The sequence below is a fragment of the Rhinolophus sinicus genome, chromosome 1 (genome assembly GCF_057876585.1).
Source record: "Rhinolophus sinicus isolate RSI-liver-muscle chromosome 1, RSI-T2T, whole genome shotgun sequence".
In the NCBI taxonomy this organism is placed as follows: Eukaryota; Metazoa; Chordata; class Mammalia; order Chiroptera; family Rhinolophidae; genus Rhinolophus; species Rhinolophus sinicus.
The window spans coordinates 167561207-167580133 of NC_142501.1; the positions used below are offsets into that span (position 1 = coordinate 167561207).

Below are 18927 nucleotides of genomic sequence, written 5' to 3' on the forward strand. Positions count from 1 at the left end.
AAAAGCAAGATGACATGGTATAAAACTTGGAGTATCTATGAGTGTTTTTTGAAGTACAAATTTAAAATTTAATGACTTAATACCTAAAGTCTTTTGAAAGACATTTTCCTATTATTGTCTAAAATAAAATATTTTTTAAAGTAGCACTTTTGAATCTCGTAAACATTTTATCAGTATTTTGAATATGTACTCAGTGCCAGATTCTGGCATTTTTGTAGTTGCAGAATGTCAATTTTCCAGGTAGAATAATTTGTATAGTTATTGAGCTCTGAAAAAGCACTCATTTGTGATAAATCACTGACATTCTGTTATGGTAGCCATGCCATTATTTTCTTACATTAGGAAAAACACTGAATGCAGCAAACCAGAATTATATCCCATGTAATATTTTTGCAAGAATGATTAACTAGGATCCCTGGGGCATTTTTACATAAACAGCTGTTTCTTCTGTTTTCCAGGTGATAAACCTATTAGTTTGGCAATAAACAGAAAAAAACCATTAGATCCATCCCAGTGCCACTGGAATACCTGGGGCACCTTAGGCAGGGTACACTTACCAACAAGAGGCAAGGGACGGGAACTAAGGAAGAGGCCTGAATGAGGGGGTCAGTATCTAACCAACCAACTGGGAGGATAGCAGAGGAACCCAGTGCCTTCAAGTACGAGAGGGAGGAGTCCAACATTAGTCATGTATACTTGGTTTGTTTGTCCATTCATTTATATCTTTATTTTAAAGAAGAGCCTGTGTTTAATACTTCTCTTTACCCTCCTGAAATATTACTACTGATGGAATACCAATCTTTACAATTTCAGATGTCTATACTTACAAAAGTACTGATATACTTAATCAAGTACCATCTAAGCAATCACAAACATATGCTTTCTTACCAGACATGAGAAAGCTTGAGTCTTCTACACTAAAAGCCTTTACAAAATGCAAAAAGCAGCATTAAACAGGATTGATATTGACATTAGCATTGTATGTAAAATCCCAAAGTCAGCATCCTATATTTTCCGTATCAGAGTGTACATTACACTTTTTTTTTCATGTTTATTTTCCATCTCTCCTAATAAATTTTAAGATCTGTGAGGAAATAGTTTTGCAATTTTTTTTAAAAAGCGTAGAATTCAATATCATATGTCATGATGAATGCCAAGGACTTTAATTAACAACACTGAGGATTTCTTGAAAACATTTTTGACTTTTTTTTTTTTAACCACCAAGAAATCTCTAAGCCAAATTTTCTTTTATTCACCTTTTCTTTAATTTATACCACCTCATACTGAATTTTAGATGCATTATCATTAGGAGACATGCTGAAGAGATCTGGTTTTCTATCTACCGTAGTGTTAGGGCTCTTATGAGGCAACATTTTAAATTGTTCTCTCCTGCAATAATCAATTCATTAAAAGTGAAAAGATTCTATACAGGGATACTTAAACAATCAATGAACAATAATAATGTGAGGGAGTCACTGAAATTTGATTAGTGACCTTTTCATTTTGTGTAGAGATAACCTTTATTGATGCCATTAACCAGACGAAACGCTGTTTTGATGCAGCTCTTTTAACCATGGAGCTTGGTATTGATTGAGAAGCAAGTTATCTGAGATTATTCTAGTGTTGAGCTGTTTACAGAAACAAGAGGTACATTCCTGTCCTTTTCTCCAACCCCCAAAGTAATTGGGATTTTTTTTTTTTTAACTATCAGTTTACAGCGAGGAGAAACCAAGGACATTTTCTTACTTTTGTTCTGTTTCTGTAAACAAAAGGCTATTTAAGTGAGAGAACACTTTCTTTTTGTTCTATAAGTATTTTTGTTTTGATTATTTTTATACACTGAAATATAGCACAAATTAAGAGCACACTTTCGGAATGCTCACAAGGATGGAGACATATTAATAATTTTGTGTGGCCTACATATATCCCCTTTTCTGTTACTGTTATTCTCAGTGATCTCTCATTATTCAGCTCCTGAGTACTTCCCAGTTCAGAAAGCTTATACTACTTTACATGTGTTTATATTTAAACAAACCAGTTACATGATTTGGTTGCCCTGTAAAAGGCATGTTATGGTGGGGAAGACCTGGAGACTTTTTGCCTGTTGGCCCGAATAGCTGATTTGCTTTGAAAGGTTTGATCTGTATCTGCTTCCAATACAATAGAAATGGAATATTTGTTTAGCCTTTTAATGAATGACTTAACAAAGGAATCAAACCTTAAGCTTTAATTTCAAGCTAATGTTTAAATGAAAGTCAGCTCTTCAGTTGAATATATTTAATACATTCTAGAAAAAGAGGAGTTTACTGAAAGGTAGCTACTGCGTAAAACTGTGCTTTTCAATTTAATTTGGTGAGATTGATTTGAGAATAATTCTGTTAATGCTGTATGAATTGGATTGCGTAGTGAGTGGAATATTAGAACATGCTGTGAATGGAATAATGAAGTTTTTGTTTTGATTGATTTATAGATTTAGTGCAGAACACATAAGGCTATCTATGAATTCAGAATGAATAATTAATATTTAGCAAATAAGCCCTAGAAAAAATGGGTCAAAAGATGTACTAAGGTACAGTATAAAAAGATTTGGGGGAAAAAAAAATGAAAAAAAAAAAAAAAAGATTTGGGAGAGAGGGATAAAAAAATTCAGAGTGAAAATGTTTTCATATTCTCTTGGTCTCCAAGCACAATACCATAGTAGTTTAAATAAAGAATTGCAGATATCCACTATTTTTTATTAGCAAGCTTCTGATATATTAAGAAACCATAATTAGGTAAAAAAATGACTATGTATTTTCAGTTTCAGAGGGACAAAAATTAGCAAAATAACTATTGAGGATAGTAGGGATAGGTAAAAAGAATAGATATGATAATTTATCATGAAAACTGAAAAATTATCATGAAAACCTGTCTAGTTCTAAGTTTCAAAGACAAAGACCAACTTTTTCAGATGGAAAATGCATTTATTTATTTATTTATTTGTTTATCTATTTTTAATCAGTGGCTACTGTCTTATAAAGCATGAAATGTCATCTCCAGCATAGTCCTTTGGTAAAGAAAAGTTGAGAACAGAGCAAAAATAAATTTACACTCAATAACATAGAGATGCTTTTTGTTTTGGGTTTTTGTTTTATTTTGTTTCGTTTTCCCAGAATAAATGTGTTTCATTTCTATCCTTGTGAATTACAGATTAATCTTTGTGCAAACATTAAAGATGTTGATTTGCTGCACTTTACTATTGAGTAAGATTCTTGTACTATGCAGTCTATTTTCAGCCCAAAATAACATCAACAACGGTAATACAAAATCAAAATACTTAAAGCTCTGGAGGGAAAACTCATAAAAATAATGTTCCCATTTCCTAATCCTGAGTATTATGATTCAGCCGTCCTTTTATGTATAGAAGAAGGAAATGGAGAAGAGGATGGGGGCTGGGAGAAGAAAAGTAAGTGGGAGAGAGAGAGAGAGAGAGAGAGAGAGAGAGAGAGAGAGAGAGAGAGAGAGAGAGAGAGAGAGAGAGAGAGAGAGAGAGAGAGAGAGAGAGAGAGAGAGAGAGAGAGAGAGAGAGAGAGAGAGAGAGAGAGAGAGAGAGAGAGAGAGAGAGAGAGAGAGAGAGAGAGAGAGAGAGAGAGAGAGAGAGAGAGAGAGAGAGAGAGAGAGAGAGAGAGAGAGAGAGAGAGAGAGAGAGAGAGAGAGAGAGAAGGAAAGGAGGGAAGGAGGAAGGGAGTGAAGGAGGGAGGGGGAAAAAACTGGGAAAGAGACAATAATGAAAAATTGGGAGAAGATTTTGGAATCAATTGTACTTGCTTAGAGGTCTGGGATGCAATTTCACCCACTGACAGAACTTGCTCCTTGGCCCCTGCAGCACCTCTAGGTCCTTAAAATTGAGCCATGCTTTTACAATCAGTAGTGTGCAGATTTTTGCCACTCAACCTGTAACCCTCTGACCAATAGTATCAACTGGGAAGTTATTAGAAAATCAAATGCTCAGGTCGCCACCCACATCCCACGGCCAGAATCAGAATCTGCATTTTTAGGTAGATCCCCAGGTGATCACATACTTGTTAAAGATACACAGCCATATATGGATGGCCCTGTGTCTACTGGAAGAATATGCACTTGTTCCTGCATGACCAAGGACCAGGAACAAAGAAACATAGAGTGTGAAAATCAGAAGAAAAGTATCCCAGGATGGAAACATAAATAAGAGGAAATGCAAAATTCCCCACTTATGCCAAGCACCTCCCCCAAGACAAGAAATCACTGAGGTCAATTACTAGCTCTAGCCTGAAAGAAGTGAACTACACTGGGTCCACTTACCTTTTTCTGCTTCTCAAAGTCAAACAAAAACTTCCTCACAATTTTAATGCTGAACAGTTTTAAATGGTGTGTTGATCCTTATGAGCTCAAGTCTTCAAGTAATGCTTTAATGTTTTGGTTTTGAATGAATTTAAATGTTTCTCCCAGTTTCACTGCTTCTAACTGTCCATTTCCATACAGATATGTGTTCTTTAGAATTTTGTGTGTGTGTTTGTTATGTATGTGTTATGTGGCCATCACACACGCACGCGTGCACGCGCGTGCGCACACACACACACACACACACACACACTCACTCACACTCACTCACATGTGAATGCTTCATCACTTTTATTGCATGCTTGAGACCAGAGCACAGTTTATGGCTTCCCATGGAAGAGGAAGAAGGTATGTCTGGGTGTACTGAAAACACTGGAAACTTGAACAGAGCAACTCAACAACAAAATCAACCTGCATTCCTGGCAGGAAAGAAGAAAAATGACATCTGTTCTTTGGCATATAGGTTTCTATAGAGGGACAACTTATTAAAGAAGAGAGAAAAATATTTTCAGATTTCAGTAGTATATTTTAGTCACGTCAGTAGTAAATTATTGCTAGCTGATTTTAATAAATGTCAGATATGACTAGAGAGAGAAAGTAAGACCCTTCCCAAGCCATGACATCCTTGGTAGGAGTTAAACTCTGTTATCTTTGTTTTTGTCTGGCAAATGATCCTCTGATGTGTGAAATGGAGAATACAGTACGTATTTGTATATATAATGCTACAGTGCTTACATTTGAAATTTTTGTTCATCCTTGAAAGTGGCTGTTGAGGAAAGGAACTGCTCTAAAATTGAAAATCTTAAGACATTCTAAGGGTACAGCCAGAAAATCATACCAACTCCTAAAGAATCATCTGCTCAGAAGGAAAGATAAACCGTGTTCTTACAAGGTAGGAAGGGGGTCAAAGAGACTCCCCCTTACGGTCTCAGAGAAACGAGACTGTGTAGATGTGGCTGGTATGTTAACCATGAACAAAGTGAAGTAAATTGGCGTGACAAGCAGCGAATATACTATAGCAACATAATAACAATAATAAATGAAATAACTAAAAACAAAGAAACAAGATGAGAACAAATGAGAAAGCATCCCAAATATGAATTGGAAAAAAATATCTAAGATAGGATGAAAACAAGGTAGAAATCTAAATTCCTCCACAAGTACCCAATGCTGTGCATTAGAAAAGAAAATTCATTACCTAAAGACACCATGACTGCCATAGAAGTGAGCTCAAAGACAGAGTGATAAAACAACAGAAAAAGCTTCTGAGTTGTGGAGACAAATTGAAAAATTAACAATACCTTTATATATCTAAAAAATAAAGTAGAATTAAGAAAGACAGACAGACCTGCACATGAGATCACTGGCAGGAGGGAAAGAAATACTTGAAATAATTGTAGTGAAAGCAGAGTAGACATAGGCATTAGAATAATTAGCAAAAAGAAGATAGACAAGAAAGAAATAATTGGTATCCCTGAAGTGCAAAAAACGATAAACAGACTAGGAAAAATATTTAAAGACATAATGAAAGGAAAAAAAGTAGAATAAAAGAAGTACCTGAATCTGTAGATTAAATGAGCACATCAAATTGACATAAAACAGGTATCTTGTACATACCCTTGTTATCTAGCATCAAGGGAAAAGAAAAAAAATTTGCTGGCATTCAGATGATAAAATCAAGTGACATAGAAAGATGGAAAAATACAGGCTTACCTCAGACTTCTTCACAGCAATTTTGAGTGCCTGAAGACACTGAAAGTTCTGAGATTAATAAAGTGACTCCAATGAAAACGTATGCAGGCCAGCTTCAGTGGGAGCTGCAGTTATACAAAATCCATGACTTCCTGAAGAAATTACTCAAATGTGAACTTCATGAAACCAAAACTGAATCAAATAAAAAAAGCTCAGGAATGGGAATATGTGATCAAGTTCTCACAGTGACATTGAATTAATGAAACAATAGGACTAAGATTAATCAACTGCCCAAAATAGGATTATAGAACAGAATGCAGATATAATAGTATTCCTATTATTTTGTGAATATTTATATATAATAAAATGTAGGAGAAGATGGGAGGAGAGATAGGAGGAAGTATAAGTGATAATCTCCCATATTTCTTAACCTGAGAATTCAATCATATTGTCAGAACTCAAAACTTGTGATTAAAAAAATAAGATCTATTCTGCGTGCGCGCGCGCGCGTGTGTGTGTGTGTGTGTGTGTGTGTGTATGCATGTATATTTTTAAAAATATTTCCCTAGCTCTGTGTGGGGAGAGGGTTGAGAAGCAATGTCGTAAGTGTTCAGCATTTGGTTTCTAAATGCCATTCTCCATTAAAATAAATCCAGGTGAAAAGATTGATTTAAGTCTGGAACAACGAAAGTATAGCTAAGCCTGAAACATCTTGTTGTACCAGAAATAAGGAAGTGCATGATACAATAATTGGTTGGAACCAATTGGAGAACATAAAAATTCATGAGTTTATATTACTTTCAATAAATAAGTAAACTGGTACGATGGAAAAGCTGTTTCTTATAATAGAGTCCCAACTAATAAATATAGATGACATGGAAGAGTTAGAAAATCATCAATGAATGCTAAAAGTATGGATGAGCGTATGATTAAGGCAATGGATTAAAGTAAACTTCATCAATATCAGGGCAATCTGACATCATGTGCCTCTTGATACGATGCATTGAGAAGGACACAGCATCACTTCTCTGGCATTTCTGCTAAAAATGCATACCCTGAGTCTAATCTTGAGGAAATATTAGGCAAATCCAAACTGAGAGACAGTCTATAAAATAATTTGCTTTAAAATTTTCAAGCTCAATAAAGACAAGGAATGGTTGCGGTACTGTTCCAGGTTAAAGGAGAATGTAGAAAAATGACATTAAATGCAATGTGACTATTGGTTGGATCCTGAAATGGAGAAATGATAACTCTAAAGGACATTAGTGAGACAATTTACAAATTTGAATATGGCCTTTAGATTAGACAATCTTATATCAATGTTAAATTTCATAATTTTGAGAGTTGTACTAAAGCTATGTATTAGGTCTCTGAATGTTAGAGACCTCACACTATCTAAGAAAATATCCTTGCTTTTAGGAAGTACACACTGTTTACTGACAAAGGTATAAACTGTCTCCAACTTACTCTCATGATTCCGATAAAAATAATATGCATGTACATAGATTGATAGGTAGAAATTAGTAAATCAGGGTAGAGGGTATATGGGTTTTGTTTGTGATATTCTTACAGTCTTTCTTTAAGTTTGAAATTATGCCAAAAAAGTTATAAAAACCTAGTGATGACTCATACATCTATTATAGCCCTTCTGCCTTGCACAATTATTTCTGTTGCCATATCCATCTGAGTGAAAACAGGCATCTCCAAAGTTTGTTACTAAACAACATATACTAATGCGTGCACGTTTCTTTCATATGTTTATAAACTACACACGTATTATGTATCTAACTTTTCATTGGAGTGCCACATGTCTCAGTCTTTGTTCATCTTTTCTAACTACACTCACTCTTCTGGTGATCTCGTCTGTTCTTATATCTTTAAATATCTTCTGCTTGTCAATATCAAATTGAGTCTGAAGAACAGAAACATTCTAACATTCCACAACACCTCTCCCCATGACTGAAGTGTATGTTGTCTCATAGGAAGATATTACTAGTATAGATGATGATAGATTCATTGAATAATGTGAAGGGAAAAAAACGTAAGAGTTGAAGTTCATTGCAAGGCCAAGGACTATCAAATGTGGTTTCAAGAATGAAAACATACAGAATACACTGACTAAAATTTCTAAGAAACATAAAATTATTTTCTGGATAGGCTAAAACTGCCAGTAATTATCTTCCTAGTTCAATAACTGCTGGCTGAAGGCTGGCTTAGAGTAGTGTTTTGTGTTCTAGAAAGGCTGTAGGAATCATACTGGCATCTCTTATCTCAGACACTATAAATTCAACGAGGATACTGGGATTGATAGACCCAAGAAGGCATTGATGAAAATGAGGGCGACATTACAGATACCTAGTTATGATGAAGGAAGGGATCTATTCAAGTAGGACTTTTTATTACTTAGTGGTAATATAGTGATGATGAAAGATACAGTATTCAGGTTTGAAACAGACCTTCTCACACAGAGCAATGATTAATAGACATTCAAAGAAGCAATTATTGAACACTTGCTCAGGAGGAATGGATGCTACTGATGTCAATTCACATATGGTTGTTTCTTGGCAACGTCACCCACATTGATGAGATTAGGGTTCTTAAGGTGATTCGTCTATTCATGCAAATAGGTAAACATTTATTAAGTACTTATTTTGCTGAGCATCTTGACTGCCGGTAAAAATGTTATTGCAATTAATTTTCTTTGCCATCTAATAAGTTGTACAGATAGGTCCAGGGGTTTAAGGATGGAGGAAAGATTTTGTGATGGGAAAAGAGACACATTCGTTACTATGCTTGCTTGCTTGTTTCTAAAGATCAACAAATTGAATAACTTCCAAAATTGGGGTAAAGGAAAATAATGTTTTGTTTTTCAAAACCAGATTTATGGATGTACCTATGTACTATGTGTGTAAATATACATGTTTGTGGGTAGATATAGATTAGATAGACAGACAGATAGATATCTGAATGGACACACAGCAACTGTTGAGAGTGATGAATTCTTAAAAATAGTATTAGTGAGGGTTGAAAGGATAGGAACGTTAAATTTTACATTATCCACTTCCTTATTATTTATATTTTTATAAGAAAATATATTACCTCTATATTGAAAAGGAATCAAAATAAGATGAGGGAAAAGTCCAGCTTCCTTATATTTAGTTGCATTGATGGTTGAGGTCCAATAGCACAGGATCGATGGACAATTTTTTTTCCTTATTTTCTGAACCATGCTTGTGTGTCTAGGAACTTGTCAAAAGTTATAGACAAGGAAGATGACTCCTGTAATCATTTCCAACATGCTGTCTTATAAATGTGAATTCATTCTTTTCATGTGAAACATGACAGCATAGGGAAGCGATTTTACACTTCTAACAGAAATCTTCTTCTTCTGTGTAAACTAACTAAGCTTGATCCTCGGTGTATTGTGGGAGCCCAAAGAAGCTGAATATTTAAAAATTATGAAGCACAGTGTGATTCGTCGTTTTACATCTGATGACTTTTCCCCTAAGAAAATCCTAACAGTCCTCTGATTATCTGCTAAAAAAATGAAATGTCACCCCACTGCCTATGTTTGTATTGTCAGGAGTCTTAAAAAAATCATTATTATTGTTGTTATAGGGTTTTTTTGTCAGTAATTGTCTGTTTAAATTTCTTTATGATGCAATAGCTATCTTTCCAATCCTCATAGATAAATAAACCTTACACAAATTTAAAACATATGGGAGATAATTATCTTATAGAACAGTCACATTTCACATCTGTAAAAAAACCTCTGAGGTAATCTTACTAAATCCTCTCATTTTATATGGGAGAACACTAAGCCCCAGTGAAGTGAAGTGTTCTGTCCAAGGTCATACAGCTAGTTGCTGACAGAACCGAGGTTGAAAAACTAATTAATTTTGGTTATCTCCTGTCCTGGGAATGTTTGCTACCAGTGCTATGCCCATCCTTCCCTTTGTCTACCCTAGTAAGGAAGCTTGCCGTATAAGAAAGGTTGTCCTTATTTTAGTTTCAAAAGAATTCAGGAGTGGGGCAGGAGAGTGGATTGAGGTTTGATTTAGTTTGGTGTTTATTAATGTTGACTCACTAATGATTAATGTATCAAAAAGTAAAACCTGTGCTTATGTTTAAATCAAAATAGCTAGTGGCATCCGTCTATGTCATCTTTACCACTATAGTTTATAGCTAAAATGTTTATGTGTATACATTATATGAGAGATGAGCCACTGTATACCTGTCATCTGTGACTCATATAATGAAGTCTTTTTCATTGTTCTGTATCATTTTTTAATAAAATAAACTATGGAACCAAAATAATTACTATATCCCAAATGGTTCAGTTGACCTGGCCTTTGTACATATATTGAACACCTTGTCTAAGTTGTGTAAGAATTCTGACTTTTCTTTGTCTTGCCTCACTTTAGGAGACAGTTACTCTAAGACTGATGACCTCTCTCGATAGAATCATCTCCCGAAGGTGAGGTGTAATGCCCACCTCTAGGTAGAGTGGAGTATATCCAGGTTTGCCTATAAAAGCCCAGGTTTTTATCTGTCATCCCATTATAATTACAAATAGTGCCTCTTTTTACTCTGAAAGAGTCAGCTTTGGACAATAAAGTGTATGGTTACTCCACCCATAGTGGATGCGAACTATGCTGGAGAAGGAATTGCCTTACTCCAAATTTAAGGCAAATCAGCATTTTTTTCCTGTTTGAGCTATATCTGCCCCTTTCTGTTTTTAAAATCTTAAGTGTTTCACCTCTTGCCCTCCTAGATTCATTGAAACTGATTTATCTTTCAAACTTCATTCTACTCAAAACTCAAAAATTTGACTTGATTGAAGTAGGGTATCTGCCAAGTCCATTTTGGGTTCAACTAGCTGCCCTAATGTAGCGTGTGAGTAAACCTCCTGGGCTTCAAATAATTAGATTATCAAGAGGAATTTGATGAAGGATTTGTGCTTTGCAGGGTAGCTAAACATGGTGTTCCATGGAAACAGTGCAAATACAATTGTTTGTGTGTTGGATCTCAACTCTGAACATGCTCATGCCTGGAAAACCTAAGCAGTTCAGCCTAAGGAATCTCTTAAGATACGGCCAACTTATATTCCAAAAAATATCTTCAAGTCTAGTCATCCAAGTTTTAAAAGGCACTCAAAAGTTATGATCTGAAAGAAACATGTAGTATAAAGAATGTGGGCTGTGCAGTCAGATGGAGTTCAAATACTGCTATCTCTGTTTCAATATGTACACCTCAGCTTCCCCATCTGTAAATGGGGAGAGCTTCTGAAAAATATCTTTAACATAATGAGGACTTACTTCATTTTCATACTATTCTAACACTAGATACATTTTTGTGTAATGATTTTACAGACATTTTGGATGTCATTTTGTCTTTCCCACATCTTTCTACCTGTGGAAAATTTTAAATATCTTTTGAGGCCATCTCTGCCCCTCAGTCCCTAATTTCAGACCACCACAATGTCTTATTTGGCTAAAGAAACAGCCTCTTAAGTAGTCTTTTAGACCACCTGTCCCTAAATTCTTTCCCCTCTTAGCATTCTAAGTACAAAATATCCCTGTTTAAAATCCTTCAGTAGCTGTCTGTTGCCTTCAGGATAAAAACCAAATTCCTGAGCCTGGATTTTGCCTATATTTCCTTCTGCATGTTTTATCTATTAGTCTGTCTTTTATTCTACATTACGGCTCTATAGAACCACTTGAAGTCATCCAAGAGTTCCCTATCTCCTGCCTGGGATGTTAATCCTTTCCCCCTCCTTCTGCTTTCAGAATGTACCCTGGTTTTATCATCTCAGAGAAGCCTTCTTTGGTCTCTTCCTATATTGACTCCATGTTACTTTGATGTACTCTCCTGTAACCCCAGGCTGACTTCCCTAATAGTCTGTAAACTTCTCCTACCTCCAAAAGATCAGCTTCCTGACGTAGGATTTTGTCTTTTTCTTTATACCCAAGCATTGCACATTATTTGGACTCATACATTTATGCTTCAACAAATTGAAGGAAGGAAAGAAAGAAAGGAAGGAGCGCAGGAAAGAAGAAACTTTTATGTTCCTAGGGAAATTTGTATTCTTGATAAAGAAATATCATCATCCCTGAAGTAAAAAAGAATAATTATACAAACATCATTACCTAGAACATCAAAGCCTTGTCCATAGAAGACCATTAATAAATATTTGTAATTTTGATTCATTGACTAAATAAATACCACTTACTTACTCAAATTAATATACACTTAGTACCATAAAAAAGGGCACTTTTTTCAAAAATGATTTTAAATGATTTTATTCATCACTGAATAGCAAGAGTGTTCAGGCAAGAAATTTCCTCTACCTGAGTATCCTGGGGATCACAGCTGCTTTGGCAATTGGGGAGTCATTTTCTTCCAAATGAAGAATCACTTTCTCTCTCTCTCTGTCTGCCATTACACAGCCACCTTTCTAATGTGGCTGGACCCAGAGTGTGTTGAGCCAGTCACATTATCCCACAATGTGCCTGAGCCCCAGGACCCAGAGAGGTTGACTTACTAGAACAGGTAATTAGGAAGCAGTAGGAAGAGACAGAGGACAAAATCTAATTTACAGCTCACTAGAGAGCTCTGAATCAGTGTGGAGGACTGGGGTGGGAGATTAAATCATCTGTGAGCTCACCTCTCTAAAATTATTTTGTCTACCCACTTTTCATTTAGAAAACATATGTTATGAATGCAAGGACTTAGCTTCTGCTCCTGAAGAATTGGCAGGTGAGAGCAATTTCTTGAAACTGCCTGAAAAGGATAGAATTAGCTTTAGGATATCTGCTATTGCTATAAGGGCAACTACTATAGAGTTCAGGAAACAAAGGAGATGTCCTGAAGCTCTTAGGACCTTCTAGTAAATGCAATCATGTTCTCTAGTTAGGTGCGTATATCCGTAGAGAATATTCTGGTAAGTCAAGGGTATATTCTGGCCTTTGTGTTCACCAGATTCACAGGTTGAGAGGCACCTTGTCTAGATACGAATGCCTAGAGCCCAATGGGGGCTCTTTCCTAATTTCCCGCGATGCCTAGCTCTGAGCCACAAGGAGATTTGCAGCAGTCAACTGCAGACTAGATTCATCTTTGCCTTCATGCTTACAGACTTATGTGAGGTGTTTGTTGACTGCAGAGTAGTAACTCAGGCAGGAAATATAATTCACTCATTCAAAAATATTTGTCAAATGCCTATTTTATAGTAGATACTGTTCTGCACACTGGGAATAATGTGGTTTAAGAAATCTAAATCGTACGCTTCTTATATTATTTATAATTTCTAATACATTTCTGATCTTACAAAACTTATTCTAGAAGAGATACAGTAAACATATTTAAGCTACCTAACCAACTAATTAAATGAATGAATAAGTAAAAAATAACCAAAGGTAATTTTGGATAGTGGCAAGTACTATGAAGAAAAATCAAAATAGCTGAGGTGGCGATGCCAGTTCGATTCCCTGCATGGGCCACTATGAGCTGTGCCCTACTTAAAAAAAAAAAAAAAGAAAAAAAAGAAAGAAAAGAAAATCAAAATAGGGAAATGATGCAGAGAGTATGTGTGTATATATATATATATATATATATATATATATATATATATATATATAGTGGGGAGGATGATTAGATAGAGTGGTCAGGAAATTTATTTTCTGGAGAGGTTGCATTTGAGATGAGTCTTGAGAACTGAGAAGGAGTTCTGAGAAGGAGGTGAGGATATGAGGGTGGAACATTCTAGAGAAATGGAACATCAGGTTAGGAAAGCAGTAGGAAATTAAACTAGGGAAAAATTAGGCAGGTAGGCATAATTAGTCAATTGGATTTATACTGAGAACAAAGATAAATTATTGTAGGGATGAGGCAGGGGAATTGTGGGAAATCATTAGAGGGTATGAAACGGGATAATGGGAAACCATTGGAAGGTAAAAAGCAGGAGAAGGATGGAAAATTATTAGGGGGTATGAAGAGGGGAATAATCACTCTGACTGCTATGAGGAGAATAGATTGTGAGAGGAGATGGGTAACAAAGTAAGCATGAGCTTGAATTGGTTTAAGAGAGATAGTTGATGCTTGGGATTTTTATTTGCATTAATTTCATGAGACTTAAAAACTTCCGTTTATGAAATCTGCTCCCAAGCACAGAATATTACAATTCAGTAGCTATTCATGCAGTCACTTCCCTTCACTGCTATCACAAAAGAGCTCTCTGGGATTCCTTAGTAAAAGCCTTCTTCTAGTGTTACGGTAAACCTGAAAACTGAGAGGAGGAGATCAAGAGTTAGAGAATTCCTGGCCTGTGTTAATATAGTCTGCCCTGAAGTTCACCTCTCCTGTAAGTACTTCTTCCATCAGTGAAATTCAACTCCCCAGGTCCAGCCTTAATAACACTAACTATGCCCCTCTAAACTACCCTAGGATTCTGAAATTCAGAGCATGCCTGGAATATGTAGGGCAACTATGTCCAAAGAGGCGAAATATAGAGGGACAAAACAAAATTGTTTTAAATAGTGGCCTATCATTGTGCTATTTCAGATTGTGTTGAATTCACATATTGACAGCACATGCTTCCCTTCCAATGGGTAGAAATGAACCATGTCATGAATTACAAAGTAAGTTTGAGGGCCAATTTCCTGTTGCTTGCACTGGTCACCAAAATTGCTAGTTCCCTCTTTGCTTAACCTATTTTGAGACACTTTGGTGCTTGAATTCAATACCTATAATCTATTGTCTGTGGCTCAGCCCTCTTCTGTTCTAAACAAGCTGCTGGTACATGGCTTCTCCTTACACCTTCCTTCCTGAGTCCACCCAACAACCCTGAATCACCATGACGACACCTTCCATCTAAATCTCTGTGTCTCCTCACAGCTGACTTCTCTTTCAAAGTTTTACTCATATTTCCTTCCTGCTCCTTCTAACAGACAAAAGGCAAAATGTTCAAATCAAAAATAAAGTTTAAGAAGTAAAAGAAAAATACAGAATGCTTTTAGTAAAGCCAAGTCATACATATCAGTGTGTCAAACTCTTGTTATCTTTGTCATATTATCAGTAGTGTTACATGTAAATGTAGATGTTAATGTCTTTGGGATTTACCTTTGCATAGAGCTCAATTAGACAACATTAATTGAGAATGAAAGGAGAATAGGATCCTTCCATTGTGTCAAAAAGCACAAAGTGGTTTTGCAAGATTTTATTCTCAATGTTTATATTTTGAATCCCAGGTGTTTATTTGTCAGGGTTGGAAAATTGATATAGTATCCATTAATTGTTTGACATTTTGGTAAATATATTTCAAAAAATACCTAATTATCCATTTTAAAAGTATACTTTTCTAATTATTTGATCACAGTTACATTGCTTTTTTGCCAAAAACCAGGGCAAGAGTAGATATAACATGATCTTAAAAGTAGATGAGAAATATCAAAATCAAACAATGAAATTCTGAGCTAAAGAATGAGTAACAGTTTGAAAATGGGTCTTGAATGATCTGAGCATTTGCTAATTATGTCTTGAATTGTAGCATATAAAGTATATTCGGCTTTAATATTTTAAGGAACCAGATCAAATAGAAAGGTTAATAGTGACCAGAGCAATTTCAGTTCAGACCACTTCATATTTTGGCTTATTTCACCCAAGGATGGATGTTGTTGAGAGTGGGCAACTCAATGGGTAGGATATAAATAAACTTTGGACACATGCTTAAAGTGTGAGAATAGATAAAAGGTAGTTAGAGAAAATTGGCCTTACTTCTCATTTAAACCCTTTGATTTTATTTGAAAATTATGCAATTATCTTAAAAAGCTATTGCTTGTCAGTTTTTATATTCCACAAGCGAAAGATGAGGTAAGTTTATTAATGTTCAGTTAATATTTGCTAAGTAAGTGAATGAATGAATGAATGAATGAATACATTTCAGAAAGGAAAATTTTAAAAAAATATTTAAGGACTTCACTCCTTCAGTTAGAGGAAAAGAATGTCTTTATATATAAGTAGGAAATTTTATGTGACAGGCAGCAAATAAAAATCATTATACTGCTTCTCTTTTATTTAACAAAATATGTAATCAGTAATGAAGAATAAGCTTGTAATCTTGATTGAATAGAATCAAGAATAAACTTGTGAACTTGTATTCTTGATCAGTAATCAAGAATAAACTTGTATGGTTAAAAAAAAAAAAAAAAAAAACTTCACAAATTGGAAGTGGGGATTTGTGGAAATAGTAATGTGTTTCTAGTTCAAGAGCCATGTAGCAATATCACTGATACAGGGCAGAAGTTAAAGACTGTGTCTAACATCTGTCACAGCAGCATCCCTTACAGAAGTAGTCCTCAGTAAGGACTAAGGGATATTAACCTTCCCTGAAAAACGGCAATCCTAAGACATAAAAATATTCTGCAGGATCAGCAAAGGAAAAGATTATATCCTAAGTATGCAAAAAAATTGAGCATTATAGGAAAACTTTCAGTATTAATAAATTTAAAGTGGAGGGAAATGTTTTCTCTGAGAACAGATGGTTCTTACATTATAATTGTGTGACAGCTCCCTGCCAACTCATTTGGTTATTATACAGGATACAGAAGAAAAGGGTAAATTATTTTGCCTCAGGTACGCCAGTGTAGTGTCAAGAGCACTGAATTAGGAGTTGTGAAACCTGGTATCTATTGTTAACTGTGGCACTAATTAGCTACGTCTGTGAACTTGTACAAATTTTATTTTCTCTGGACATCAGTTTCCTTATCTATAAAATGAAGGCATTGGGCTAAATTATATTCAAGAGTCTTATGTACTTTCTATGGTTCTCATTTCTTTTTCTTCTTCTTCTTCGGTTTTTTTTTTTTTTTTTTTTTTGGTCTTTTTCTAAGTGCTCAAATACTACATTATTTAAGGTATTGTAGTTTTTTTTCCCTCCCCTCTCTGTCTCTTTCTTCAATATATGGGATAGGAGGATACTGAGTAAGTCTGAAGGGAAGAAGGAGGAAGAAAATTAGCTACAGGAAGAGTTTATATCCCCCTCTACAAGAAAACTTAAATATAGCTACCACCGCTTTGAAAGGAATGGTTTATGTCCAAAGAGCATTTTCCAGACAAGCTCTGTGCTTTTTTGCCAACAGAATTAACTTTAGACTGAAGGCAGTAGACAGTTAAACGAGAGTCGGCACTGGAAACAGCTGTGAGTAGACAAGACCAGTTACTTATAAGGTACTGTTTTTTACTCACTGAAATCTCCTTCAGGGTTCATTTGTTTCTGGGCACAAGTATTCCGTGGTCATTTGACTTTTTCCCCCCACTTTACCTCTGTTCTGAGAAAAAGCACAATGTTTAAAATATCTTAGCTTTTCAGCTGTAGTGTTCTGTCGCTGTTGATATTTGCCGCTACTAGAATTTTATTTTGTTTTGTGTTGTTTTCAGGAACCAAATGATTGTCGTTGTTATTTTAAAGTAAAGTTTAACTTTGTTCTTTCGTTGCATCTTGTCGTGGATGTTTTTTATGCTTATTGTTTGTGTGGGATAAAGAGGGATATGCTTTAACATTACAGAATGTACAGAATGTTCTTGACTAAGGGGAGGGATAGGTTAATGCATCTTCAACTTGAAATATAGAACCAATATAGAGCCAATCAGATAAGAGGACCAGGGCAGGGCAGCTCCAAGCATTTTAACTGATTTGGTGGAGGCTAACTGACCTCATCATAGCTTAGAAGATCTGACCTGGAAAACATAGTTTTTGAAAGGGGGTTCTACTGCTCTAGTTTGCTTCTGTACTTAATTGTTAATTTTAACTCTTCCTCCCCTCATTCCCATTTATTTTTAAAAATCCTGCTAAACCTGCTTTAAAAAAAAAATGTATCTTGTTTAAGCTCATCCACTTTAAAGGAACTACATTCCTAAGAAGAGTGACATTTGCAATAAGATTTCAAATCACTGAACTGTGGAAAGGCTCTAGAAACAAAAGGGGAATAGCCCAAAGTGGCAGTGGAGTGGACGGAAAAAACTGTCTGCTCTCCTGTCATCTGAGGTGTCACTCTTTTCCCAGAAGCCTGGATAGCTAATATGTATTTGCTGCTGTAAAGACACAAATACTAGAGACAATTAAGGAGTTCTATTATATATGGACTTTCCAATAAGTGACACTTACAAGTTTACTACTGATAACTCCAAGTTTTAGAAAGAATTTGGCCATTTGGGGATAGTTAACTTTCTGAGATCTACTCTATACTTTGATATTTCCCTAGAGGGGACTACATTTAACGTTTTCTGAATTACTCAGCATTCTCCTCATTGATACACATTATAGAACTATCCTATAATGTAATGATACTGTGGAGGCCTATTCTGTGGTGTAAGGCTATTACTTCTTAAGTAAAGAGATAACATAATCACTATAATTCCTGAATTGTTTTTATAGGACTTTTTTTTTCTCTGCTGTGTCCACTATCCCTATGGAAGTGTGACTTCGGTATTTATTGGTGTGGACAATTTGCATTCCTCTAACAACTCCTGTTAACCTCAACCACCCCTTTATAATTATTATTTCTTTTGTGCTATGCCCAAGAAAAAAAAAAGTTTATAAGAAATTATGGGTGCAATAAGAGGCAATAACATTATCCAAGGGCCTAAAACTTTCTCCTATGAAAAAAATGCGTGTGCCAAAGGGCATGGACACAATGACATCTATTTTAGGTGCTCAGAAGACTTTTGGTTTGTATCCAAGTTGTTCGTTGTGTTCTGTAGTAGAAGTTGCCATGGAAGTGATGGAAGTGGCTCAGGGATAAGTAAGGCATTGATGTATCTGATGAGGGAAGTGCTGTTCGTTCTCCTTTTTATAAAGTTACTGGAGGTATGTAATCAGTG

At 35.4% G+C, this 18927-nt stretch overlaps 1 protein-coding gene across 4 annotated transcripts in view; it reads left to right on the forward strand.

Annotated features, from left to right (window-relative positions):
* Positions 1-18927, forward strand: part of ARHGAP24 (Rho GTPase activating protein 24) — a 701900-nt gene that overhangs the window by 498466 nt on the left and 184507 nt on the right. The window contains exon 1 of one of the 4 annotated variants that reach the window (XM_019731291.3): positions 17018-17274. The exons of 2 other annotated variants lie outside the window; for them this stretch is intronic. The gene's annotated coding sequence lies outside the window, so the exon portion shown is untranslated. Of the gene's footprint in view, positions 1-17017; positions 17275-18927 lie in introns of those variants that run through there. One more of the 4 variants, XM_074323911.2, reaches the window with a different exon arrangement.